Here is a 7,918-nt window from a genome sequence, read left to right on the forward strand (position 1 = left end):
GTAATTTATGAATATGTGAAAGAACCTTAATACAGGGTAGGTCCATAAGATGAGCATTTTTCAGAAACATAAATGGTCTGTTGGTCTAGGGGTATGATACTCACTTAGGGTGCGAGCGGTCCCGGGTTCAAATCCCGGATGGGCCCGACATTTTGCAGAGGTAATTTAGTGAATATTTGAAAGCAACTTATTACAGGGTAGGCCCATAAGATGAGCATTGTCCAGAAACATACATGGTCCGTTGGTCTAGGGGTATGGTACTCGCTTAGGGTGCGAGTGGTCCCGGGTTCAAAATGCGGACGGACCCGACATTTTGCAGAAGTAATTAGTGAATATTTTAAAGCAGATCATTACAGGTATAGTTCCATAAGATAAGCATTTTCTAGAAACATACTTGGTCCGCGGGTCAAGGGGTATGATACTTGCTTAGGGTACGAGTGGTCCCGGGTTTAAATCCCTGACGGACCCGACATTTTGGAGAAGTAATTAGTGAATATTTGATAGCAATTTATTACAGGGTAGGTCCATAAGATGAGCATTTCCCAGAAACATACATGGTCCGTTGGTTTAGGGGTATGATACTCGCTTAGGGTGCGAGTGGTCCCGGGTTGAGATCTCGGACGGACCCGACATTTTGCAGAAGTAATTTAGTGAATACTTGAAAGCAACTTATGACAGGGTAGGTCCATGAGATAAGGATTTTCCAGAGACATACATGGTCCGTTGGTCTAGGGGTATGTTACTCGCTCAGGGTGCGTGTGGTCCTGGGTTCAAATCCCCGACGTACCCGACATTTTGCAGACGTAATTTATGAATATGTGAAAGAACCTTAATACAGGCTAGGTCCATAAGATGAGCATTTTTCAGAAACATACATGGTCCGTTGGTCTAGGGGTATGATACTCACTTAGGGTGCGAGCGGTCCCGGGTTCAAATCCCGGATGGGCCCGACATTTTGCAGAAGTATTTTATTGAATATTTGAAAGCAACTTATTACAGGGTAGGTCAATAAGATTAGCATTTTCTAGAAACATACATTGTCCGTTGGTTTAGGGGTATGATACTCGCTTAAGGTTCGATTGGTCCCGGGTTCAAATCCCGGACGGAACCGACATTTTGCAATTGCATATGTTTATAAGCTAATTTCAATACGTTTTCCACTTCTTATACTTGGTACTGCTACGGCCTCTCTGAGAGTCAGTTGTAGATCGACAAGAGATTTGACTACACATTGTTTTGCATTCCGTCGCTCTATTTAGTCGGCGCTGAGCCTTGGGCAGCGCTTCATCATGGGTACATCCGTTCTCGAGAATCTTTGATGTAACGTCACTCTACCACTGTCTCTCAGTAACCAGTGTAGACTTATGGAACATATAAAATTCAAAAGTTCATCTCGGCAGTGCCTCCAATTGTAACCGCGCGCTTTCCACTAATAAACCGAAAACACACGACTAAGTTATTAAGTTAATCAAATGTATTTATTAGAACATAAATTCGGTTAATTAAATATACAATCTGTTAGTAAACAAGTAATCAAAGTCAATTATTCTATTAAGTACTATGATCTGGTTCTCATGCCGGTACTCCTCCAACTGCCTCGATTCCCGGGCTACCTTTGAATATATCCCCTCGGGCTTCCGGAGATCAGCCAATCCCGGCTCTCGAGCAGACGACAGGTCTAACGTTCAGCTTCCGGGGCCGTCTGGCGGGGATCCCTGGTATCGATTAGGTCGCTCTACCTAGTGGTGAACTCTTGTAATGGGCTTCCCGTTACATCCTCCCCCTCTGCGATGAACAGGTAGATGTCCTGGGTAGATGAACGCTGCCGGGAACATCTACGAGGAATAAAAAAGAGGGGACACAACCCAAACCCCGGCGCCCCATACAAAACACGATAGGACCTCAGAAAAAGTGAGGTAGAACATGTGTATTTAATATTTAGGTCATAGCTATATAAAATGAGTCAAAGAAAAAGTCGGTTACAACACTTGCCTACAGAAAATGCTAGCGTATGTAAATGCAACACTTAACTATAAAGAATGCACCATGCTAGTTTTAGTTCGCTTTTGGTTAGCCTACAGATGCTAGCTATATAAAATATGCCAAACCAAACGTCGCTTTGTTCCTCCAATTTATAGTTCGCTTTCGGTTATATATACCAGATATTAGCTGTACACAGCGGAAAATCTATTTTACTTGAGAGGCTTGGTAGTTCACTATATTTTCATGCAAAACACAGTAAAAGTACTTTACTGTAGTATGTAAGAGGCTTGGTATTTTCCTGTGTTTTGCCTATGCTGTTAAAGTACCAAGGCCCTCAAATACTAAAGTAAAGCAGTTTTCCTCTGTAGTATTTGAGTGGCATGGTATTTTCACTGTTTCCATGTTTTTGTATGGAAACCGAAAGTAACAAGCCTCTCAAATACTATAGTATAAGTTTTCCACTGTTTTGCCATCAATTCGCTTTGTGTTAGCTATATAAAATAGGTCTTTCAAAGTCGCTTGTAACACTTGCGCCGTCGATTTCTAGTTCGCTTTTAGTTAGATATATCCCAGGTCATAGATATATAAAATATAAGTCAAATAAAACGTCGCTTGCAATTATTAACTATAAAGAATGCACCATGCAAGTATTAGTTCGCTTTTGGTTAACCATATCCCATCTGAAAGCTATATAAAACGGGTCACACAAAACGTCGCTTGAAACACTTGCCTACAAATAATGCAACAAAGCGTACAACCTTGTAACATAATGTAATTTATTTTCATTCTAACTGATGGTACGCTTGCGGGCGGATGATATTCGGTAAGTTCTATTAGATGTTTTTTTTCTTGGACTAAATATATTCGACCTAAGAATAGCACTTTATATATATTCTACAGGGCCGGTAGGCCCTTGTAGATATGACATGACACCCTTCCGTAATGTTAAAGAAAAAGTCACACCTTTTAGGGTTAGCGTCCCATAGAAAAAGCATTAAAAATTTTTCGGTTTTTTAAGGCAATTGAAGCCGGCCATACGGAAAAACTATAGCGAAGTTAGTTTTCGGGATACTTCTAAATTAACAAGCATTTATTAAATCGGAAACTTACCTGTTTCGATTTTTAATTAATGAAGTCTAAGTATTGTACTTTAACTAATTAACAAAGTACATCAAAAGATTACTTTGGGGTCAGAAGTCAGCCTAACCTTAAAGCGCGCTTAAACCTATTTCTTGATTTCGTTCTCGTTGACAACTAGAAGGGCTTAAGTTTGTGCGTACTAACAAGTTACGTTGATATATTTCAAATGTTGATTTTCTTGCTGATTTGCCTAATTTCTTAGCAGTAGACGCTAACAAATTACTTTGGTATTTCATCCGAGCTTGAACACCTTTATACGTATTTTCTAATTAACTATAGCATCCTTAATAAGAATTACTTCGTTCTCAGGTCGAATTTTAGTCTAGAAAAGTAATTCAGGTAAATAATTACAGTTAATAGAGGTTTTAATATAATTTAAAGTAAGTTTTTCGACGTTCTTTACGGCCAAGGCTTAAGTTGTATAGACTAATGGCACCCCATGTTATTTCCCCATAGAGCTTAATACAGTCGAAGACAGAGAGCTGCCATTACCCTATTTTACTTACTCTGTGTAATTATAGTCTCATGTAGTGTCTTTCCTCTTTAAAGATTATTAAAAAGGCTGATTTCCAGCTCTCATTTGTTTTGGAATCCTGTGTATAGTCTGCTCAATTTTATGCTAGAAACATAGTCTAACCGGGTTAACCCTAGGTTTTTTATGCTGTATTTACCGTGTGCGCTTCCAATTTGATGTAAAAAATGGCGTACCTATTCAAATTAATAACGTGTTGAAATAAAGATAGTGCTTTTCACCTGGTAAGATGACAAAAAGTTTAAAATGTTTTCCTTACGGCAGTTAAAAGAGTCGTGGTGTTTACGTTAGCGCAGTTTAACTATATGTTACCAACAGTGGATTTTGTTAATTCATAAATATAAGTAACAGTGGTGCTGATTAATCCAGGAGGACAGTGTCGTTATGTAATTTAATTAGTCAAATAATTTCCATGTTTACATTAGCGCAGATTTTTCCAACGTAACCACGTCAGCAACGGAGGTTTACGTTGTTCGCTATCTCCACAGTTCACATTGCCGTTTGTTTATTTGTCTAAATTGCTATGAATTGTTTAGGTATTTAATTTAATTACTGTTATTGAAGCCAAAGTTGCTAAACTATAGAATCACATCATTCATTAACATATGTTATAGATGATCTTTATGTTACCGCAAATTTAGCACGCGGTATGATAAAAATTGAACTTATTGTGTTGGCAAGAATGAAAAACTCTTCTAAACTTTACAATTAAGGTGATTTGAAACTCATTTTATAAGCTAAATCAACACTGCCAAACCTCAATCCTTCATTAATTTCAACTTAATTAAGTATAATTAACGTGAATTTAAACATTAAATATATATATTTGGATGAGAACTCGAGTAACTTTGAAATAAAATACTTAATTAAGATTAAAACTGCACAAGCTGTTAGTATAGCCCCATGTTTTCTATCTCATGCTTAGTTAATTTAAATTATCTTTAAAGTACATTAATAGGCGCGAAATTCGAAAGTTTAAGGTAAAATAAGATTCTAAACCCACTAAAAATTGCAATTAAGGTTAAGTATATATTGAAAGTCATTTATAATCTAAATGTACACTGCCGAAACACAATCCTACGTTAATTAAGGGTTTCCTTTTAAACATGAACTTGATATCTCCATAAGTAAAAAAATATCTATCCAAATTATTAAGGCGGTGATAATCAACGGTAGTGTATTCACCATGTGAAAAATTGACATCAAAATCCTACGGTAAAGCTGAAAGAAAGTTAAATGTGAAAAATCAAGGATGATATTCTCATCATATCAAAATTTCAACAACGGAAATCTGAGGGAGAACTACCACTTCATTGTGTTTTGAACACCGCAGCTGTTTACATTAGCGCGGTCCTTTCAACGTTACCATATAAAATACACAGGGATTATGCGAGAAAAAACATGGACTATTTTTTTTTATAACTCTTTTATTTTAAAAAAATTTTAGAACATTTTTGTAATAAAAAAAAGTTATAATTTTAAACAATTGTAGTTTAAAATAAAAATTTACATTTAAAAAAATAACACTTGAAAAAAAAAGAAAAAGAAATTATTTACAAAAAAAATTAAAACTTATTTTTATTGCCAATCCTGTAAGGAAATGGTTTAAAAGTGTGATTTAAATTATAATGATGAAGGTCCAATTCTGGTATTGTTTTAGCTGTGATAAGTATTTCTAAAGGGTTAATGTCAATGTCGCGAGTCAGCAGGCAATTTTATGGCAGCGAGAGATATAAATAGCTGCAAATTTTATTGTTTGAGATAGACACTAGCCCATTAGTTAATTTTTATCACATGCAAAATATTTTTAAAGAATTGAACCCCTCTCCCAGAAGAGAAAACAGGAAACCTACTATACAGGGTATACCAAAAATGGTGGGAGAACCAAAGTACAGTTGGCTCTATTGACGAATTTTGAGTCGAAAATGTTTTATGACATTTTTGCCACCGTTTTTGACTGAATTTAATAAATACTAATTTATTGTAACCTTCCGTAATAGTTTAGGGACCTCCCGAGTTTCTACTCCAGGGGTGTATGATTTATATAGAGGATTAACACCCTGTGTTACCTTTGACCTTTCCCTAACTATATAAAGGTAGATTGCTTATGATAATAAGTCAGTCATTCTCCACTACTAAGATGTTGTAGTTCGCTCGAGCGTAGGGCTTTGACCCTGATATTGGACTTCATCTTCGCAACTAATTATTATTTAATTTCTTTAATTTGTACTAAATACAAGTCGATATTTTTAGTTTAGTCTTTCATTATTTATTCAGTTATTATAATAAAGTATGAATGAACCTCAGGTACTAGAGTAGTTTAAGTATTTAACTATTTACCAAGGTTTTTATGGCCACGTGGGGCGAGTTTAGAAATTTCGGTTACATTCCTTTTTAATAAATTTTAAATTATAGTTTGTAAAAGGTGACCTGGACAGGAAAATATCAAAGAATAATTTCGACTCAAAATTGCATCTGAAGCAAACCAACTCACTGTTATTTGGTCCTACCACTCTTTTTAGGACATAAAGCTTACGAATTTATCTCGGCCTCCAGTTCATCGAGGGACATGCCCTCCTCCTCCAGCGGCTCCTCCCCAACGCCTTCAGGCTGGGCCGGCTCCTCCCCAACGCCTTCAGGCTGGGCCGGCTCCTCCCCAGCGCCTTGAGGCTGGGGGGGCTGCACTCCAGCGCCTTGAGGAGGGGTAGGCGCCTCCCCACGCGGAACCTCCGCCAACGAAGTTTCTTGGCCATCTTGGACCCCTTTCAACAGAATTGAATAATAATTTGTACATTTTGACATTTAAGTATCAAACAAGTTTTATACCACGAACGCGGCTCCAACAGTCGCGTGCCAAATGGCCATAGCGATCGCAATTATTGCAACGCCGGCCCCTGGCGTTGCGACCGCTATGGCCAACACGACCTCCGCGGCCAACACGACCTCCGCGGCCAACACGACCTCCGCGGCCAACACGACCTCCGCGGCCTCCACGCCCTACGTGGCCTCCGCGGCCTCCACGCCCTACGTGGCCTCCGCGGCCCCCACGGCCTACGTGGCCTCCGCGGCCCCCACGGCCTTCATGACCTCCAGGACCTCCGCGGCCTCCACGACTTTGAGGGAGGCCCATTGCCCCCGTTGAAATGCGGCCCCCTCCACCGCCTTCCTCACGTCCATTATTGTTAAGGTGCACATGGTGCACCGTAACGTTACAGTTCTCAGAAATATAGAATAGTTTATCCATTTTCTTAACTACAATTTGAAATAAAAACAATTATTGTTATGGTACTAATCTTTCTTTCACACACGGACTATTTTCACATTCATGGAATGATGGAAGCTGATTTTAATAGTAAAAAATATTAACGGGATTGAAAAACAGGCCCAAGAAAAGGTTGCACTGGAATAATCTTAAGACTTATTAATTTTAAGAGTCTTTAAACCTTGTTTATCTTAATTACGGGCCTGTACCGTAATTTTAATATTTTTCCTCACCAACCAAGCGGTAGGAGCTGCCTTCTTTCTACTACCCCTAAGCCTTAGCTGCAGCCATTAAAGAAAGCTGCGTTCATGAACCGAGGCTTAAGGGATATATTTTGAAAAAGACGTTAAAAGATTTCAAAGTGAAAATATAAGCTGTTGGTGCTTGAAAGACTACTAATAATGTAACTAAAGGCTAAATAAATTCTATTTGCTAATAAATTTTCCATTTAAAATCATATTCCATGACAATAAGTATAAGGCTAAATTCGCTTACTTCTTCTCGTCTCAATGTTTTAAAAGTGTAAGTGCGTTCAGCAATCACTACCAAGTTCTCGGTTTAATGCCGAATTGTAATTTTGCGCCTTTATGGTACACCTAGCTGAACGTTGCTAATGAAACCGGGCAATACGGTAAATTTAGTTTATACATTTATAGACCTTTCTCCGTGGTTTTAAAGCAAAAAAATAAGAAAATTCAAAGAATAACAGTTATATTTGCAATATTTCTTTATTTTCTTTCTCAGATAACGACTTAAATTGCAGGAAATAATCAAATAATAATTTTAAAAGTGGCGGTATAGGAAGTTTGTACTGTTTCAAGCGACATCTATAGGAAAAACATGTTCAGGCTCTCTCTTAGAAGGGACGACAAACAGTATAATTTCGGCATTAATGTCCTGTTTGTAACCTTATTCTTGATCTTAATATAAGTTTAGTCTTTTAAGTAATTTCTTTACTAAACTACCTGTTGCAAGTAATAAGCACGTGTTCAGAATCTATT

General features: G+C 37.8%; 1 non-coding gene across 1 annotated transcript; it reads left to right on the plus strand.

Annotated features, from left to right (window-relative positions):
• The first annotated feature begins 877 nt into the window (after positions 1 to 877).
• Positions 878 to 949, plus strand: TRNAP-AGG (transfer RNA proline (anticodon AGG)). Its single transcript has one exon. It is a non-coding gene; the product is annotated as a tRNA-Pro (tRNA).
• The last annotated feature ends 6,969 nt before the right edge of the window (positions 950 to 7,918 follow it).

The sequence above is a fragment of the Phalangium opilio genome, unplaced genomic scaffold, assembly GCF_054372755.1.
Source record: "Phalangium opilio isolate 3A_F unplaced genomic scaffold, DU_Popi_V2 ptg000077l_1, whole genome shotgun sequence".
Lineage (NCBI taxonomy): Eukaryota > Metazoa > Arthropoda > Arachnida > Opiliones > Phalangiidae > Phalangium > Phalangium opilio.